Source organism: Pygoscelis adeliae, unplaced genomic scaffold (genome assembly GCF_000699105.1).
Source record: "Pygoscelis adeliae isolate BGI_AS28 unplaced genomic scaffold, ASM69910v1 Scaffold54, whole genome shotgun sequence".
NCBI lineage: Eukaryota > Metazoa > Chordata > Aves > Sphenisciformes > Spheniscidae > Pygoscelis > Pygoscelis adeliae.
Genome location: NW_008824982.1, coordinates 2345090 through 2366210, shown reverse-complemented (window position 1 = coordinate 2366210; position 21121 = coordinate 2345090). Strand labels below are relative to the sequence as shown.

The 21121-nt window shown below is 37.6% G+C and overlaps 1 protein-coding gene across 1 annotated transcript in view; it reads left to right on the top strand.

The window, feature by feature from the left end:
* Positions 1-21121, top strand: part of NKAIN2 (Na+/K+ transporting ATPase interacting 2) — a 309716-nt gene that overhangs the window by 30257 nt on the left and 258338 nt on the right. Inside the window, exon 2 of the mRNA XM_009325643.1 lies at positions 15369-15449. The gene's annotated coding sequence lies outside the window, so the exon portion shown is untranslated. The remainder of the gene's footprint in view (positions 1-15368; positions 15450-21121) is intronic.

Genomic DNA, 21121 nt, shown 5'->3' with positions numbered 1-21121 from the left:
GAGCCCTCACTCTGCCCGTGCCTCTCCTGGCTCGAGCAACTGGCACCTGGGCAGGATGGAGAACAAAAGAGACCATCTTTTCTTTGCACCAGCCGTGTAAAGGAGAGGAAGGAAGCCATTGTTCACTGTGGGGAAAGGGAGGAGGGCAGAGCGCAGAAGCCTCTAGCTCATATAATTGTGGCTGGTGGGCTGTTGCCTCCTGTGATTTTGTTGCCTTGATTGGCACAGGTCTGTTCTGAGAGTCTGAGGGTCTCTAATGGCTCATGTGTAGATCAACTTCTCTCTGTAATAGAGTTTTAGGGTTTCTTTTTGTTTTCAGTGTTTCCTTTAAACAAGATAGAAGTATTTATACCTATGTATTAACAGAAGACTTATCTGGGAGCTAAAAGAACATTATCCTCCTGCTCTCATTAGCTCATGTGGAGGACACTGCTCATCACACGTTATTAACTGTGGTTACCTGACTGCGTAACACCCATTATCCACAGCATAAGCACAGTTGTGAAAATACCTACGCACACTCTTTTACATGCACTGGAACAAGAGTCTATTAAAGCTGCAAATGCAGCACCCGAGAATGAGAAAGTTCCAGAATTGAAGCTGCCTCTGTGACCTTTATTTAGCCACCTGTGTTTTTGAATTATGCTACAGTCTTTAATTGCATGATCAAAGTGAGCATCTTCTTATTAGTGCACAACATGGGTTTCTCTCACTGGTAATGAATAATGTGGTTGCCTTCAGCGCCCCAGAATCATTTGTGGCAGAAATTTCTCATCTCTAACATGGGACTAATAACTATTACCCTGCCCAGCCAGGGTTTTACGAAGGTAATCCATGCTTAAGATGTACTCAGAAGCTGCAGTAAGTCAGCTAGCCTAAGAAAATCCGACAAACAACTGAACATGGATGATACTCAGTAAATAAAGCACAAAGTTGGACTGGGTGATGAAGGTAAAAAGAAATATTGAACAGCAGCACGCAGTGAACCTCTGCTGTGATACCTGAAAAAGAATTGGATGTTGATATAAATTAACATGGGTAACTTCTCATTCTCACTTTTCTTAATTTTCCAGTATTTTACTTAAATTTCCTTTGGATGCTTGGAAGCATCTTTTTTTTCTTTGCATGAAACACATTATTGTGCTTGGTCAGGAAATTATTTTTGAAACATCCAAGCAATCAGGCCAGCAGCATATTCTAATTTAATTCAAGCATGAAATATAAGCATGAACTTTAGCTTGCATAGTTACAAATTTTTTCAATGGTCACAGAGTTATCCTGTTGATCTTAAGGCAACAGCAATTAAAAAATTACAGTATTTTCCTATTGGGTGTTTCAGTACTTATTTCCACATGTCAGAAGGAGTATGCACTTGATCTGGCACTCTGAAACAGAATTGGAGAGAGAGAGAAAACTCTTCAATTTTCATTATACCTTACAGAATTTGGAATAATTCAGTCCGGTCTCTTAAAAAAAACATTGCTTTTCCAAGCAAAGTTATCATAGAATCATAGAATCATAGAATCATTAAAGGTTGGAAGAGACCTCCAAGATCATCGAGTCCAACCATCAACCCAACAACACCATGCCCACTAAACCATGTCCCTAAGCGCCTCATCTACCCGCCTTTTAAATACTTCCAGGGATGGTGACTCAACCACTTCCCTGGGCAGCCTGTTCCAATGTTTAACTACTCTTTCAGTAAAGAAATTTTTCCTTACATCCAATCTAAACCTCCCCTGGCGCAACTTGAGGCCATTTCCTCTCGTCCTTTCGCCAGTTACTTGGGAGAAGAGACCGACACCCACCTCGCTACAACCTCCTTTCAGGTAGTTGTAGAGAGCAATGAGGTCTCCCCTCAGCCTCCTTTTCTCCAGGCTAAACAACCCCAGCTCCCTCAGCCGCTCCTCATAAGGCTTGTTCTCCAGACCCCTCACCAGCCTCGTTGCCCTTCTCCGGACACGTTCCAACATCTCAACATCTTTCTTGTAGTGAGGGGCCCAAAACTGAACACAGTATTCGAGGTGCGGCCGCACCAGTGCCGAGTACAGGGGCACTATCACTTCCCTAAGTGATAGTTTGATCATTATCGGTCTGTCATGCTTTTGTCTCCTGTCATAAAACTGTCATCACAGTCTCTCTGATGTGGCAATGCTGGGGGCACTGGCGAAGCTTCTTAGCTCGGTGTTGCTCAGATTTTGCATGGCAAGCTAGGTTGCTGCAATGAAAGTCACATGGCTTTTCTACCACAGTGTGGGAGCTACCATGCCTTTCATTACTAATGTCATCAAATACCATCTTGACATCTGGATATATTCCCACCCCATTTGAAGTATCAGCTGTTTATTCCCTCACTGTTGACCTTCCTTACCTCCTTGTAATTTGTTGAGCTATCGTCCTTTCAACAACCTGCTATTTTATTTTTTTTTAAAGTGCTGGGAAAGGGTCTGTGTAACACTGGGTGTTTATCAAAATAATGGGTATGCTTTTCCATCTGAGCTGTGCATAGGGTCATAATGCCAAGAAAGATCTGTAAGAATCAAAGAATCAGAGGAAAAGCTGGGTTGGGAGGAACCCTGGAAAGTCATCTTGCCCAACACCCCTCTCAAAGCAAAGCAAAGTTGTGTAATCTTATGTTTCAAGGCAGCTTTCGGACCCTATAGTCATACCATTGGGTTTCTTGGCTGTATTTGCTGTATCTCCTAATGTTGTTATATCAGAAATTATGCTGTAATTGATTGTATTGATGATATATGACAAATTCATGTGTCTTGTACCTTGCAAGTCAGATTAATTCCCTCATCATGTAATTCTCAAGAATTTTTTTAAAGACTTATTTAATTTAAAGGTTAAATAATCTCCTTAGATTCCAATTTGCTGAGTTAGGACTGCTATAAAAAGAATATGTAGTCTAGCTTCAGCTTGAAATAACATCTATGCTGAAAAAAAATTTTTTTCAGGTGATACATCCAAACAGAACTGTAGCTATATTTTAATTTGATTTTCTACACTATCTGCATATTTTAATGATGGATTTACAAGAACTCTAGAACACTATACTCCAGAGGTGTGTTTTTTTCCTAAATCTTTTTCAACAAGTCCCCAGCCTTTGGGTCTTTGATTAATCACCAGTTTGTTGTAGAAAATAATCTTCTGAAGTTGTAATTGTTTCTTGCCAGAACTATTTTAACTAGCTGATTTCACCCCGTAATCAGTACTTTGTATATTACTCTTTTTTGTTTCATCACAGGCAATAAGTAATGTTTCCATGAACCATTTCCCACTACATTCCTCTTGAGAATGTGAAAATGACAGACTTTTTTTATGCCTAAAGAAATAATGTGATGTTTTTATTGGGGACTACTCTGTGATTAAAGGTCCACATTCCAAATAGCTGCAACTTCTTCTTTTACCTTTATATGTAGATCCAATTTTATTCTATTGTAGTTGTTAGTTCTGATGCAGTTATGGTCTCCATGGAAGTTTGTGACCCTGACTCGTGGAATGAGGGGAAAAACATTTTTAAAATAGTATGTTTCTTAATTAAAAGATTCACTAAAGTACTGATACAAACTGGAAAAAAATATGTTCGTTAAATTTCTGTGGGAATGGTGTGTCATCTCTGTAGGACAAACTAGGGCTATTTAGAACATCTCAGCTATATGTTGCCATATAACAATCTGTTTGAATGCCTCTCAGTGTGATCCAATTTCTGCATTTGCAAAGCTTTCCTTGTTTCAAAATGTGTAAAATGAGGTGAGGTTGTATTTTTGCATGTTTTTTTGTCCTTTGAATTAATGGCATATAGTACACAATACTTAAACTATACTCCTAATCTGCCATACTGTCTGAATTTTTTTTTAAATGGACTTTTTGTCCTTTATTTTATGTTGTGATCATCTCATAATGGCTTTGTTCATCAGTGTCTTGTCTGTAGACACTGCTTTCTTTCCCTTTGACTACTAGTACCATATCTTCCTTTGTAAAAGAGATGTAAAAAATGGTTTTGGCAAAACCCATCTTCAGTGAGTGCAAAAAATTGCACATAGTCTATTAGTATCTCAGCACTAGCACTTCTTCCTACAAAAGAAATGGCACTTTCAGGGTTATACAGGCTACCCATGTAAAACCTTTATTTGGCACCTCTGCATACTGAAACTGTCCAACTAGCTGATAAGTGGGCATCATGCCACTGAAGCAGATGGCCATAGCTGTAGAGAGCCAAAAGACAATGTATGTGCATCAAGTGTGGATGTTAGTGGCAGGCTTCCCAGTCAGTGATGTCTTAACGATTAAATGTCCCGAGTTTTTTGCATCTGTAGTTACAGAGATGCCAGCCTTACTCCTGGATGGTCTTTGAAAATCTCTCCTGTTTTATTTTTAAACTATAAAGAACTTTTTGAGAATGCTTGATCTAGAAGGTACTTGAGACAAGAAGGTTAACAGTAAAGGAAATAGTAAAGATAACCTTTCTCAGTCTAAAAAGGCACATGCTCTCACCCAAAAGTTAGCTGCAAGCTGGAGTTCCAGAGGAAGAGGAGCAAAAGCATTATTTAGGGTATTCAAGATATGCAGTGGAGAGAAGCAACAGGTACTTTCAGAGAAAGAAAATCAGATTCAATCAGAGAAATGCAATTACCATAATTTTACCAAAAAAGAAGGATTTGGAGGCTACGTCATGAGTGAAAGAGACTCAAAGCCATGAATAAGGAACATTATGCTATTCTTTGGATTGTATCACATTTAGGGAAATAGAATTTGCCCAATCTATGTATATGAAGAGGTCTGGACCACATAATTACTGGATTATATCACCAGTTTATTCTCAGAACTGGAAGAACCTATTGCATGCAATATTTTTAGCTAATGTTTTTTGATGCAAGTTGAAAGTGAAGGAAAAGATTTTCCCTAAGATATGCTAAGAGAACGTTTTTCTTTGTCTCCTGAATAATACAGAGCCAAACATGCACACAGAACCAGGTATAAACCTTCCTGAGGAAGGCCATAATTCATCCAATAAACAAAGTGTAATGTGTTCTGGTGATTTGAGCAAAGTCAAATATTGATTGATTGATAAATGAGGAAGATATTTTTAGAATAGTACTTCCTTTGAATATATGCAGTCTGGTTTCAGTGTGAAATGAATGGTTTTTAGACACACATAGCCTTAAATTTCCCTGAAGAGATTAGAAAATGAAGTCCATTTTGCATTTTATGGTCTTTTAGAAAGAGTCATGTTTGAGTATCTACTTTTATTTTATTGTTAATAGCTTCAGATTTCTTTTTTATCTCATTGAATACATTCAAGATTGAAAAAGACTGAAAGAAAGCCATGTTGTATTAAAACATACTGATCTTGCCAAATTAGGCAGTCTTGCCAATCAGATGTACCAGAAGGGAATAAAGGAAGGGGAAGTGTGTTCTTTGTCCTCTTCCCTCTCGTCCCTGTGGCTCATTAGCGTCACTCAGTGAGTCAGTCACACTCCTGTGGGCATGGTGACAATCTCACAGGTATGTACCCCCTACACAAGGAAGTTGCATCTAACCCTGTGCTCACCATATGGTTTCATGAAGCTAGTTTTTGTACTTCTAGAATTTGGCTCCATCCACGCCAGCTGTCTTAGCCTCCTAAACAAAATTCAGTCTGGCTTCATAGTACAGTTTGCTCTAAACAGCTGTGCTAGTTGGGGTCCCTTTAAAAGCGAACACTCTGCAGATCCAATTTATGTATGTTTGTTATCCCCAAAGAATGGGAAGTGACCTTTGCAGTTGACTGGTACTTTCAAAACAGCCACCAACCTCCCAAAACAAAGCTGCCAGCCAGTGACTTTGAAAGTCTGTGTGCTCTGTTCTCCAACCCTAAAACACAAACTTTCTTAGCATCTTAGCCACCTCCCAATTTTTTTCCAAAATTTTGGAGTGGTCTTAGGATTTTTTGAAAATTTGTGCTTTAGAAAACAGTTCAGAGAGAGGTAAGAAAGCACCTGATGGCCCTCACGTATTTTTCCTATGACAAATATATATTTAGCTTCAATTAAATCTCCTTTGAAATACGAACACCAAGGACCAAACTCAAAGTCCTGTGAACTCAATGGTCAGGCTCCTCATGGCTTTGACTGTTAAGGCCTTAAGTCAAAGCAAATGGAAGGAAGAAAACAATACCTGGAAAGCTGAATACAAACCTCTCAATTTATCAAAAAGATCTTATTGTGAGTTGCTTAGTTTTAGGAAGGATTTTGATGTATTCACTGAGGGAGATGGATTCCCTTTATAAATAGTTGCAGTTGGCACTCAAATACTGAGGCGTCAATAAAAGAATCTAGATAAATGTCAGTAGAGTTCTGTTCCTAGCAACAGTATCTATTGATTTTATTTTTTGCATTCTGTTAAAAATGAACATTGAAAGAATTCTGAGTGTCCTGATTTGTATTTTTAACAGGGAATTTAAATGGGCACAGCTGCTAAAAACTCCATTAAAATAAACTGTTCAATGACTGAATTACAATCAAGATTTTTCTTTTTGGGTGTTTCTGAAAAGGCTGAGACACCAAGGAAACAGTCAATACATGTGTAGCTCCACCAATATGCTGATGTCTGAAGCAAGTTATGGCTTCCCACCTTTCCAGTGAGAAGCCCTTCTCATTAGATTACAGCAAGAATATATTTCTTATGTTTATTTTATCTGGACAAAAATACCTTGCCTTCCTGGCTGCACATTGTCCAATTCAAGCAGAAGGGAGAGACAATGTTCCCACCCAGGTCTGGTCACTCAGCAGAATAGGTAGGTTCCTCCTAGGGCTGCCTGAGGTTGAAAAGGACCTAGAGAAGTGGTCCTCAGCTGGTGAGGCTGGTGTACCCTGGGTGAAATGCAAGCATACGGCAGGGTGAGCACAGCACAGAGTCCACATAGAGAAGCACTGCTATTCGGCAGAGGGATTAGGCAGTCAGTGAGGCTTGTTGGACCGCTCTCAAGAACAGGTACCATCAGAGGAGCCTCTCGGTAGGGTAGTGGTCCCCAGACTGGGCAACGGCAGGGACAGAGCAACACCACTTCTTGCTAAGGGACTATTCACATATTCTGCAGAAAAACAATTACACAATCTGTTCTTGAGCATTTTTCCAAATATTTCTTAACAACTGAGGCAGACTTGTACATGTAAAACTGTTCTTCCACCTATCATTTTTGTGCTAAATGTGTGGGATTTTTTTGCAGCGGGTTCATTCCATAGTAAGAGCCACTCTGGGGTGAAGCCTTAGATAAAGCAGTAGCAGTTCATAGTAGCCAGTGATCTTGTTCATGTTTCTTTTTCATTGGTAATTCATTGGTAAAATGTTCTGTGGTGCTACAAGTTACAGTGAAATTTTACAGCAACAATTCTTGCAGTTTCCCACTAAGATTTAATAGTAAAAAATATCCCTAGAAGACAGCTTGAATTCTTGTGAATGTAATTTCTACACTGATCACTATGTATGAACTCTGAGGAGATCCAGGGCTTGAAATGCTTAGTGACTTAAGAAGGCAGGGTTTGGGAAAATTCTTTCAAAATATTTCTAACCCTTGCATTGAAGAACCAAATGACCTCCAAAATCACATTGTTTTGATTTCTATCCTTCTTTTTTTCTATGTCAATTATAATATGAATTTAACAGCTGATAAGAACTGCTCAAAAAACAATGCTATTTCAAAGCCATGATTTCAAGTTTTTAGATCTTGTACAGCATTGATTTCTAGTTCTAGTAGCTCTTGAGATAGATCCTGGTAGATTCTTGTTGGAATTGAAGCAGAGGGGTAGAAGAGGATCTAAACAACACTATTTTAAGGTTCACTATTGCCTGACCAGCTCAGGTTGTCTTGAAAAATAGAGTTCCGATATAAAGAAAGCATTTTGAGCTCTATCTAAGTGAGAATTATCTGTATATCATTTTCCTGTTACTTACATTTAATTAGTCATTTCTGTTTTGAGAGACTTGATAATCTCTTCCACAAACAAAAGAATGCTGAAAAAACTAGGGAAGTAACATAAGAGGAATAATATCAATCCATCTGTGAATATATGCATGTATATGTATGTGTCTGCAGCTGGGAGAGTATGTACTGTGTTGCAGTAAATTGAGTATTCAGATATTTGAAGTTGCTTCCTGCTGGTAAATGTTTCACAACAAAGATGTGATCAAAAGAAATATAGGAATTGAATGACGAGTGAAACCAAACCAATTAAATCTCTACTGCTAAGTCAAAAAGATAAAATAAGTATGTCCTGTTAAAATTTCTGCCTCACCTTACTTTCTTTAGTACATAAAATGCAGTTTTGTTAAAAAGGTCATGAGCTTTAACATACAGAACCAGAAGAAACAAACAAAAAAAAAAAAACCACCAAAAAAAAAAACCCAAGAAGAAAGGAATTTGAGATGACAAGAAGAAAATTTCTCTGCTCCCCATATGTAAGAAGAATGGCAGAAATATTGTATTTTTAAAGAAAACTCTTTTTAAAGTAACTCCTTAGTTACAGAATACTTTCATTTGGGGATCTAGAATATTTGTAACTCCCTAGTGTAACATAGTAGATTGACTGAACAATGCTAAAATGTAAGTTATGTATTTCTGTGTGCTTACTTTTACATTTTGGCCATTCACCCTTATAGCATCATATGAAAAGAAATCATTATTTATTAAGAATAGAGTGACTAGACTGAGAAAATGTTGTGTATCTTTCTTATGAAGGCTGTATGAATGGGCTGATATGTCTCCTGAGTTGTGCATGGGTTCTTGGAATGGAGGTTTGTCATTTAGTGTTTAAGGTAATATTTTAAGACGGTACAGTTGGATACTGAAACAAAAGCTGAAAAACAAACGAAAGTGATGCAGTAGCCAAAAGCAGGTGCAATGTTAGCACTTCTTCCAGTCTTTTCCACTAAAACCTAAAGAGCTGTGAATCCAAGAAACAGAAAATGAACAAATGAATGATTCAAGCTTAAGCATTAATGGACCATCAGTGTGTGTAGGATACAAGAGACAATAGTTCTCAGAAGATCTCTCTTCAGCAGTCCTTTGGGGATATTTTACACTGGTGACATTTAAATTGCTTTATTCTTTTTGTTTATGTGGAAAAAAGGGAGTGCATATCTGCATAGTGCAGTGTTACTATCTCATTTTTTATGTCACCGGTACAAGATTTTTAATGGGCTCTGTGTCATTAGGAATTTTGTCTTGGAAGAGTTTAGCTTTCCAAACAGCAAGGGTGGAGTGATCTGTGTCAGACACTGAGAAATGAACCGAGGCCTGGAAGTGCCTTTTCCTCTTAGTTGACTGTAATGGGGATCTAGACACTGCTCAGAGGAGGACATCTGCATTGCAGACATCTAAATGCGGGCAGATGGATACCACTCCCGCAGTAATGTGCTCTGTAGAAATCCAGCTTCTTCAGAAGGAGTTGGAGCTATGTCTTCAGAAAAAAAGTAAATCTCTGCTGTGCGTTCTGGGCCCAGCATAAGTCTGGCACACAAGAAAATGGAAACAAAACAGAAGCCGCCAAAAGAAAAAAGGAGTCCAGTGAGTCCCACTCAAGCTATAACTCCTGATTCCTTGTTGGAGTCAGGCTGTGTTTTCTGATCCTGCTCTGCACTGGAGGTGTCCCACTGAGGTGTGGCTCCTGCTGGCTTCTAGAGCTGAACTCTCCACCATGCTGTGCTGCCCACACCCTCATCAACTCTCAGGGGAAAGCCTCAGGCAATGGGAATGGGAAGGAAACAACAAAATGCACAGGGCAAATTAAATTAGAGAATGGTGGCTACTAAATGGGCACATGAAGTCATGTTGTAGACTGCTGTTGTTGCCACTTCAAATGGGCTTCTCCCAGGGGATTCTAGGTGAGGTCTTTTACTAGTTCCAGGAAGGTGGAAACAAGAGAGGAGAGGCAGAACTTTTGCTGTTTGGTGCTGAAGAGGTTCAAACAGGCAACACCACAGAAAGTTATGACAACTAAACCATGGGCTTTGCTGTTCAGGAACAGCTGACCGCCAAATAGTTGTTTCTGTTTTAGAGGGGCTTTTCAAAGGTAAGCAGAGCTGTAGGCACCTCAAAGATTAGCTGAATGTTATCAGTAAGTTTAGATAGTATGTTAGTGCCAAGTATTCAGAATTCCACTTGTTATCAGATTTGATGGGGAAAAGGTAAGTTTGAAAATTGCATTTCTAAGTGATGTATCTTCATAGACAGAATAAATTAGGGGAAGATAACTTTAGAAGTGAAGATATTGATATTGTGGATAGTAATACTGTGTTATTTGAAAGTCCTTTCCAGACATGCTGGGCTCAAGGTAATCTTTGAACAACTCAAATGTTGCCCAGGTAGCATAAACAATCCCATTTTAAATTACTATGGCAAATGTAGTAATTATAATTTCAGAAATACACTTAGTTTCTTTTTCCTGAATGGAGCATGGAAGGGTCTTGAGGCATAATATTTTCAGATTTGGAAGAATCTAAAACTAAAACTGTATACATTTCTGAAGAGAAAATAAGTAGCAAATCACTAATCACAGCAACAATTAAATTGCTTTGAATTGCACAAGGTAATACCTTGTAGGTCTGGAGCCCTTGTATCCTTCAGTCAAACGTGATTGAAATTGACTCACATATCCAAAAAGAATTTGGGAGCAAGAGAAATGCTGTGTAAAGTTCTGTGAAAAAAATGCTTAAATTTAAAATGCTTATAGCTATCAGAGTTGCTCACTATTTATACTTGAAAGGTATGTGACATATTTCTCCTTCAGGCAAGGTGACAAGAGTATTATGAGTGAGTTCTGGTGACCAGGTTTGTATCAAAGGCAGTAGTGGGCTACATGGACCTTTGATTCTTGTGCCCTTGTGATCATTTTTCTATTGAGCTGTAGAATTAAGTCTAGTCATTTAATTTCTTTGACCTTCAGTTTCCCTGTTAGTAAAATGGAGATAATGCAACTTAACCAACTTTGAGAGAAGTGTGGAGAGGGATGTATGGATTCTTAGTACTGTTACAAGTATTTTAATATTTCAGTTTTCTATTCCCCAAGAAAAAAGACATCCTGTATTAATTTGTGATGATTCATAGCAAATTTTCAAACCTGTAACTACACAGTATCAATAAATCATAAAGTAGGTAATTCTTCTCATAATTCTTTGTAGAGGGTTATAAATTCATGTTTACTTGAAGAATGGTAAGTGTATTCTACCATAGAAGAGCTGTATTTATATAATTTATTTTACAGAAAAAAGTAACTTTTACTGATTGGCTACAACTTTGCAAAATAGTAAGTATTTAAATCTTCAGTCTTAGCCCTCCAGTTATACCTATATCCAGTGTGGTTTCCACAAAAATAATAAGCTGTGTTGTCATTGCTATGCCTCCTGTCAGTATCTCCTGCCTGGTCAAGTGTGTGTTCATCGAGGTTCTTGTCTTGTTGATAATGTGACTGCTGTAGCGTTGTGGTGGCTTCTGTCAGATAATACAGCTGTCTTGAACTCCCACATATGAGAAAAAAATACAGCTATACGCCTTTGAAGAACTCTTTTAAAATGTGTTTCTAATTAGATACATATAATAGAGAGTACCAGAGGGATTTGTTCATTGTCACAGACCTTCAGAGCTGAATTTCCACAACAATTTGCTGAAGCACATAGACAACAAGAGGCATTTATGACTGCATGTGATCCAGAGATAAGAGATGTGCTAGATCTGAAGCATCTGAAATAAGAAGCAGTGGGCAGCAGAAGCATCCTTGTATTTCAGGATAATTATACTCAGTGTTTATCCGCAGAATTCAGGCGGCAAACGCTTAATATAACATTTCAAAAGGAAGCAGTTTAAAACATACTTTTAAAAGACATTTTTAAACCTTATCTGTAGTCCAATAACAGCAGATGCTTTTTAAAAGAGTGTATCTAAAAGTCAGATAAATTTGTCATTTTTTGGTGATAGACTACACAGTGGAAAAAAGAAATTTCACTTTTTCATGTAAGCATAAGGCTCTCTGCCGGCACAAGCAGCTCCGAAGTGCCTTGGCGTGCTCTGCTGGATGTGCTGTGCACTGGAGCTTTTTAATCAGCTGATGCTTACATGCAATGTGACAAGTTGTGCCATGAACAGATGATTTAATGAAACCTAGTTTCCAGTGGCTCTCTCCCACATTTTTTTCCCCTTCATGTTAACTGATAAAAGATGATCTTGTAAGTCATTCTCTAATAGAGCATCGCTTCCCATTTGTAGGCCTTTTTTCCTGAAACTTTTGTGAAAAAAAAATCTTTGAATCTTCTAGTCTTTCGGCCAGTTTGCTTAAAATTGTTCAGGAGCATGGAATTTATTTCAAGGGAACAGACATCACACGTGGATATTACTGCTTAAGTCTCATCTCTTTGGGAAACCAGTCTAAATGCAGTATTTAATATTTTCACTATAAGAAATCCAATTATCTTCATGTGTCAGAAGGAATACTTGTATTAACTCCATCAGAATATATGTATACTTGTATATAACATTAAAGTATTAAAATAATTGGCAAAATCCGGCAAGTTAAAATGCTGCAAAGTTAGAAAAAAATGCCAAATTAAGGTTATTGAATCTAAATTCAATAATTTGAATTTCTAACTTCTTTAGAACAAGAAGTTTCCTTCTCTTGTTCTGGTAGTTATAACTCTCCATGATACATGTGAAGCCAGGTGTACCATGAGCAAGCTACAGGAAAATGAAATGCTGAATATACTTAATGTCTTAGTGTTGGGTTTTTTAAAAAAATGAGTGTGTTAAGACCATGCATCTGAATTAAGTTCCTGTGTTCCAAAGTTTTATGAGCAGCCTATGCTCAAAGAGCAGAGGTGCATTAGAGAGGTCATGAAATCTCCATCCCTGGAGATATTCAGACCTCAACTGGACAAATCCCTGCACAATCTGATCTATGCTGGTCTTGCTTTGAGCAGAGATTGGACCAGGTAAGCTCCACAGGGTCCCTCCTGACTTAAATCTATGAGCTGTGACCAGATCTATGGACCAGAAAAAGCTGTCCTATAAAGTATATGTAATCTGTATGCTTTAAGCTACCTAAAATTACTTCTGGGTAAAGCAATTCAAACCTTTAAAACTGTGTTAGCTTCCATTAGATCAAAACAATATTTATCATAATTCTTTAAAATCTGTACATTGTCTACCTAATAGCTAGGCTGGTTGGCAATTATTGGGTTATCTATAAAAATAAGAAATTGGAACAGGCCTAAATTTTAGTCATGTTGGATGTAGTCTCACTTTAGATTTCCTGAGAAAGGATGGAATTGTATTATTTTCACAGTATCTAGAAGATTAAGTAGAAAATGGAATGTTGAATGATAGACAATCTGATGCAAAACAGCACTTCCAAGAGAAAAGCAAGAAGAATCCTACATAGGTTGTTACTGAATTTAGAGAATGAGATTGTCGTTCATGACAAACAATGGTTTGTTGTATATTTTTTGTAAGGGATGGATAGTGTACAGTCTAAAATATTGTCTGCTTATTCAGAAGGTGATATAATACGGAGGTGTGCAGAAAACAGTGTTTCCTGATTTGGAAAAGTAGTTTAACAAAATTTAATGAGTACAGTTTGGAGAAAAGACAACAAAACAAGAAGAGTAAGTCTGTAAATACTTGAGAGAAATGGATTGGTGATATAAAAGGAGGAAATAGCCCTCAGCTATAACAGGTAGGGAATAGTGTCATGTCTCTGTCATATTTCACACATACGCAGTGCCATCGTTCTGTGGAAAGAAATTAGCAAATGTGCAGAATTGAAATGTGAACAACTAGAGGATAGCTACAACAGCTATCCATTAGAAAAACAGTTGTAGATCCTAAGGTTTAGTAGATGATGGAATAATTTGTCAAGGGAAGTTCTCAAGCACAAGCAGTAGATAAGAGTAGCAACAGCAGGTCAAACTTTATTATACAAGATCCTCCAGCATTACGGCAGGGAAATGTAGTTTCCAGTCCTAGCACATAAGGTCTTATGAATACACAAAAGAAGCAAAGTAGTGGACAGAAGGAGAGAAAACATGTACTCCATTACTTACATCAGATATGTGAATAAGAAGTTTGGCAACCACCAATGAACAGATATTGCTTAAGCATGAATACTTCTCCAATATACTGTAAAAGAAAAGAAAACAAAACAAAACCAAACAAAAACCCCCAAAGAAATTGGCCATTTAAAATACAGTCTACCCCTGAGGGTGCTGAATAATTATGAACCAGGCTTTGGAATGTCACAAAATATATTGATAGAGGCAGCTGTCATGACCAAATCCCTCCATACTTTGCAGAAGTACTGCAAAATAACTTATATATTGGTTTAGTTTCTTGACACTAAATCCGAAGTGTTGCAGAATCCAGTGACTACTTCAATTAGACTTTGTTATTTAGTAAGTTATATTTGAATAACCATTTGAATAAACAGCTCTGCACTTCTAACATATAATTGATATTACATGCCTCTCTTGATATTGCAGTATTCCCCATTTGAACATGTGGTTTAACCCGGCAGGCAGCTAAACACCACACAGCCCTTCGCTCACTCCCACCCCTGCAGCGGGATGGGGGACAGAATCGGAAAAAAAAAGTAAAATTTGTGGGTTGAGATAAAGACAGTTTAACAGGACAGAAAAGAAAGGGAAAATAATAATAACGATAAAAGAATATACAAAATAAGTGATGCACAATGCAGTTGCTCACCATCCGCCGACCGATGCCCACCCAGTCCCCGAGCAGCGGCCTCCCCGGCCAGCTTTTCCCCTAGTTTATATACTGAGCATGACATCATATGGTGTGGAATATCCCTTTGGTCAGCTGGGGTGAGCTGTCCCAGCTGTGTCCCCTCCCAACTTCTTGTGCACCCCCAGCCTACTCACTGGCGGGGTGCTTTGAGAAGCAGAAAAGGCCTTGACTGTGTAAGCACTGCTCAGCAGTAACAAAAACATCGGTGTGTTTATCAACATTATTCTCATCCTAAATCCAAAACACAGCACTGTACCAGCTACTAGAAAGAAAATTAACTCCATCCCAGCCAAAACCAGGACAGAACAATAATAAGAGATCCAGATTAGTCTCAAATTCAAATGTCAGATCTATCAACCGTTTTCTCACATACAGATTTTCTGGTGTGACTGAGTACTCACTAGGTCACTCTAAATTGTTTCTGTGAAAGGGATAAATTTATTCTTGATTCTCTTTTATATGTAACATTTTTATTCATATGCACCATATTTATAGTCTGTTTTTGTCTTGGATTGAACTACTGGTTTCATGAACTAAGTTTAGCTCAGCTGATAGTGAAATTATTAATGCACTGTTTCTCTCTTCCTCCCTGCAGTATGCTGTCTGGCTGATCCTTTGGGTTACATGGAACGTGTTTGTTATCTGCTTCTATTTGGAGGCTGGGGACCTTTCAAAGGTAATTTACCATTAGATACATTTAAGCCATCAGCGCTGTGTTAACATGCCCCAGTCGAAAGGCTGTGTTCTGTTTTACTCATCCTCTTAGTGTTATTGGAATGAGGGTAGTATGATAGAAATTTGGAGTATTCTGCGTATGTTAGAAACTTTTAATCTAGACAGCAATGAGCATATACCTTCTGATGCCCACAACAATAATGGTATATATGTTTTAAAAGAAAATTACCTCTTTTTGCCCCCTCAGTAATTCTGCAATGCAAATTTCACCTCTATGAGAGACATTAATTAGTGATTTCATTAATACAAAAGCTTACCATCTCAAGGGTAAACAAATATTTTTTGTACCATTTAGCTGTTACTTAGCTGGATTCCTTTCAGGGATCTTATACCACAGCATAATAATTGTAAAACAAGGTGTCTTTCATTAAATTAAAACTTAAACTGAGGTGCTAGAATAGATTGCCATTTGGCTACAGCAGCGTTTTTTAACTTTGTGCTTCTGGTAGGAATGTTATGATTGAAGACATAGTCAAAATCCATAGGAAAAATATATTTTCCTAAGAATGACATACTTATAGGGTTTTATTGACACTGTAAGTGATAACATATACAATGGCAGTTAGTAAAGGGCTCAAACCAACATCTCAAACCGAAACTCCTACTTTCGAAGGTGTTCCCAGAAGGCTGGCAATTTATGGGATAAAAGATTAGCAGTGGTAACAAATTCTTTTGTTAAAGTAATAAGCTTCTACTAAGTCTAAATATTGCTGTCCATGCTGAGTTATGCTCACCATTGTGTGAACTGACCATCAAGGAGAATCCCACGTGTGAAAGAGATCACGTTCTTTTCTTGACTCAGGTATTTAATTGCTGTTCCTGATTAAGGGGAGTTTAGCCCAACTGTAAATTACAGATGTAATTCTCTGATCTTTTGTGAGTTACTGATATGTTATGATGCAGAAAGTTAAACACAATTATAGGAAGAATAAATGAGGCAAAGATACTTCCTTACCTGTATTTTCTCTCAAATCACCCCCAAAGTACAAAAAATACTAGAGACCAGGATATTTCATCCCTACGTATTCTGTTTCTTCAAAAGATGCAGACTTCAAAAGGATCAGGATTTCATTTCCTGAAGGTGTAAAGTAATTTTCTGTAGGTAAAACGTTACACTTTCTGGGGTTTATACCTTCAGACATACCCAATCTCATTAAAAGCTCGGCAAAACCACAGTAAATAAAAGAACTTGCATATATTATCTTTTATTTGGTTAAAATGCTTTCTGTATTGCTAAGTGAACTATTGTATATAACAAACCCGGCACCTGTTGTACAATGATACTGAACCCAATCCACCCTCTTTCCACCTGCTTGTTTCAGCCACCTGCATTCCTAGACTTGTAAATGTTGGGGTGTTTATCGTGTCTGGGGGAGTGAAAGGGAGTGGGAAGGAAGGTAGAAAGGAGAAGCAGCCTTTTGAGCACTGTGTTTTAATGGGTATAAAAACAGCTTACGAACACTAGTAAGTGCTACTTGGAATAAAGATGGGCCAAAACCAGTATCTAAACCTGGAACTGTTTTTTTCTGAAGTCTAGGGCTGTGTCATCTAGAGTGTTTCCCAACCAACCATATGGTTCAGGCTTATATTTGGATGCAGTTAAAATTTTTATTTGGTCTTTAGAGGTATTATTTGTTCCAGTGATATGATCTGCCTTGAAATACCCAGTAGAGTACATTCCTTCGACTTCAGTTCGTTTTCAGACCAACAGCATTGGTAAAGAAAGGGACAAAAGGAAAAGTTTCTAGAAAATGGATTGAAGAAATAGGTTGACTCGTTATCTACAAAAGGTCTAATTCACACATGGGACATCAATTTCCTCTCCCTTTTCAACTGCGCATGGTATAATCAAAACTTCCCTACATGATCAAATCTGCAAGGTCTAGGGCCTAGAAATATACATCTAATGGAAAGATACCCAACTGTTTGGGTGGATAAAAATTCTCCTCTTCTAGATCCTTTAGAGGCTCCAACTGTTTTACAGATGTAGGTATCTTATCAAATGGATCATTTTAAGTTTTATGTCTCTCAGTCACATTCATATGTCTTGCACTGAATCTTCTTTATTATTTATATTTTCATCAGGGAATAACTGCAACTTCAAATCTGTAATGATACTCCTGTGTATTTTTTTGTGTTTGGAATGGCATGTAGAACCTTGAAAAAAGCTCTGGGTCTGAACCGGTTCTAAATAGAGAATAAAAAATAACCTTTAGGTAAGTGCCAGAGGGATGCCTCTGAGGTTGTAAACCATGAGAGAGGATCCTGCACAGCATGGCTTTAGGAATTGACAGGTTAAAATTACAGCCTAATAATAGTTCAGCTGGGTATAGTTTATTTTTATATGTATACATTATAGCTTTCTACCAAATAAAAGAAAAGAAAGGCTTTTTTTTAAAGTTTTGAGAACATCTTTTATTCTGTGTGTACATACATCAATTTTTCCGTCATCACTTGCTGATACAATGGAGAGGACATATTTCAATTCTTAATATACCTTATTACAAAAGGCTTGCTAGCTTCATCCTTTCTTATTTTAGTTGTGGGGGTGGAGGTCATGACATTTTTACAGCTTCTCCTTATTACACTGAAACAGGCCTGCAAAGACTCAGAAATTTTTAGAACAATGAGGTAATTAACTCTGAAGAGACTGAGGAGGCTCAAGGATTATTAGTGAACAGCCACGCAAATCTGTTTGCATTATACACCATTACAATCATAAATATATCTTCTGGAAAATGGCATCACACTAAGCATTTTCTGTCCTTGAGGCACGGTTGTCTTGCTGAAACTCTTTCACAGCAAGCTGGAATATTTATGGCTTAGAAGGTTTGTAACAAAGAGGAAGTACAATCACTTGTTCTTAGCTTTGATCGTTACGTGGATCTGTGAATGTGAGTGCCTAGAAAACTCACTTCTCAGACTTACTTTTCAGTATTACTCTTCAATAATATTTAATTAGTCTGTATGTTGTTTTGCTTGCTGGTGAGTGCCATACTCAGTATAAGTAGGACTTTAAGGTTTCAGGAGTGGTAATATTTATTTTAGCTGTGGCTAGGCAAATGTAGCATACGAAAAGCATAACCTCTTGTTTTGAATGAGGCACATCTGAAGTACACTAGTGAAACAAAAAGGAAAACATAATAGAAAGCATCTCTGAGAAAATGTAATATTTCAATGATTTGTTTACATATATCAAAAAAGGACACAAGGAACTAGATTCAGTTATCTCGGAACAACAAAAAAAAGCAGCCCCCAAAACCCAACAGAAAGTTAACAGTCTGTTTAGCATTTCTTACTTTCTTCTTCAGACAAAACTCCCGTTTACTTCTATGGGATTCAGCTGCAACCTCTGAATAAAGACCCTCAGTAGAAAGAGTGCTGCAAATACTGCAAATACTCATGTAATGAAGAAACAGCATTCTTGCTTCAAGGCATTTAAAAGCTTCCCCTAATGATGTCTAAGGATCCCACAAGCAGAACAGAAACAGAACAAGAACTATCAAACTCCCATTTTTAGTTTAAAAACCAGTAGGCAATTTTTCGCTGCAAAAAATGCATGGCTGAAGTTACACTGGTCCCATCACAAGTGTGGGAATGTAGAGATGCTGCTGCTGTCAATTACTGGGAGTCAAGGTGGAGGCTGGACTTGGGGTGCTGGATGAGGGGGACCAGCTGGGGCTCAGAGTCCAAAGCAGCCCTTGCTGCACATGGTCCCAGCCTCGTGCCAGTATTTTTGGTTCTCCTTGCATGCATCCCTACTTGTGTGACCAGATAGAGACAAGAGCTCTCCTCTCACTGCTGCCCAGCTGAGCTCCGGTATCACTTTTCTGTAGTCCCTACAGTACTACATGAATGTGACCAAGAATACACTTTTTAAAAACTTGCTTTAACTGCCGAAGTTGACTTAGGTTCTATTCGCGTGGCATTCTTGACATCTTCCTTATTTATACCTAATAACATACAAAGGTTACATTTAATATATTAAATCATAAGGTTGTACTTATATGTCTTTTGACACAAAAATTAGGTGTTTGAAAGTCAAACACTCCAGTATCAAGAAATGCCAGAATTAATGTTGCTTGTATAAGCATAATTTAGCTCTCTCTGTACATTCATTTTTATATAGCTTTTAATTATACAGTCACAACTGTATTTTTTTTCTTTTTCATGATCCTTTCCTTAATCTCTGTACAGCATGGCCTATTCTAGAGATGAATCAGGTTTGGGAATTGAGTGAGGCTGCCGTACTGGATATTACTCCAGTATTGTAGCAGTCAGAAAAAGCTTAATAAATGGGTAAGAAGAAAAAAATAAAGTGCTTTTCTTACCATGTGTGGCCATTACATATTTTGTTTTGTCCTCATTGGCCATTATGTAATTAATTTCCATACTTCATACAAGTAAATCTTGTACTTCAACTCTGCTCTGAAAACATGTAGAATAATACTATGAAAGCTTATGTACAGAACCACTGCAAGTAGGAACCCTAAGCACAGTGGCGATAGTATGTACATAGCTCACCATGTGTAGTTAAAGTGCAGTTCCTCATGATTTTAGCACTCATTCTACAGATCTGAGTTGCAAGCTACTGTTCTTTAAAAAAAATGTTGCTATTTGCATTCAAATGAGGTTACTTACTTTTCTATATTGTCTTGAGCTGCAACAGGGGGAGCATGAAAGAATAGGAAAGATTAAAAAAATACACTTATTTAAAATTGAAATTCTTAAATGTGATACAAAGAACTGAATGTATTGTAGCTATTAAAATGTAAGCTAAAGAAAAATTTTAATCAGGTCGTTTTCTGCCAGGAGTTTTAAGGGAAATCAAATGTTTCTGAACGCATTTTCTCACCATTTTACCCACCCCAAATATCTGCAAATATATAATAACTTAGACAACAAAATCACAGACTAATTCATGTTGGAAGAGCCTTCTCAAGGTCATTTAATCCAGTCTCCTGCTCAGAGCAGCACCAACTTCAAAGTTAGATCGAGTTGCTCAGAGTTTTAGCCAGTCAAGTTTTAAAAGTCTCCAAGGATGGAAATTTCACAACCTCTCTACTTCTTAACCATTTCTCACTGTGAAAAATTTCTCCTGATTTGCAGTTGAAATTTCCATTGGTGAAATCTATGACATTGCCTCTTGTCCTTTCACTGTGTACCTCTGAGAAGAGTCATACTCCGTCTTTTCTAACAGCCCCTTCAGGCTTTTAACTGAAGTTGAGTACTTCAGCTTTCTTTTTGTCCTTTCTGTAGTTGAATTCCCCTTTCCAACCACACACAGCTTGTTGCACCTCACAAGAAAAAAGCTAATTATCATGTAATAAATAACCAATTCACTTTTCACAATTTTACATGCTTTACTATGGAAGAAAAATGAAGGGTCTTCACATGTATGTAAAGCTATATAGTATCTCAAGAAAAATGTGGAAAGATGAAGGTTATCCTTGTTATCTGGAAGAAGAAATAACACATTCAAAGATAATTGGAATCCTTTAGTTCAAAGACAATTCAATTTATATCAACATTTAAGTTGCCTGATACTGTATTTAGGGAAAAACTGAAACACTGCATATAAACCTTGCAGTCAAATAAAATGCTGAAAATGTG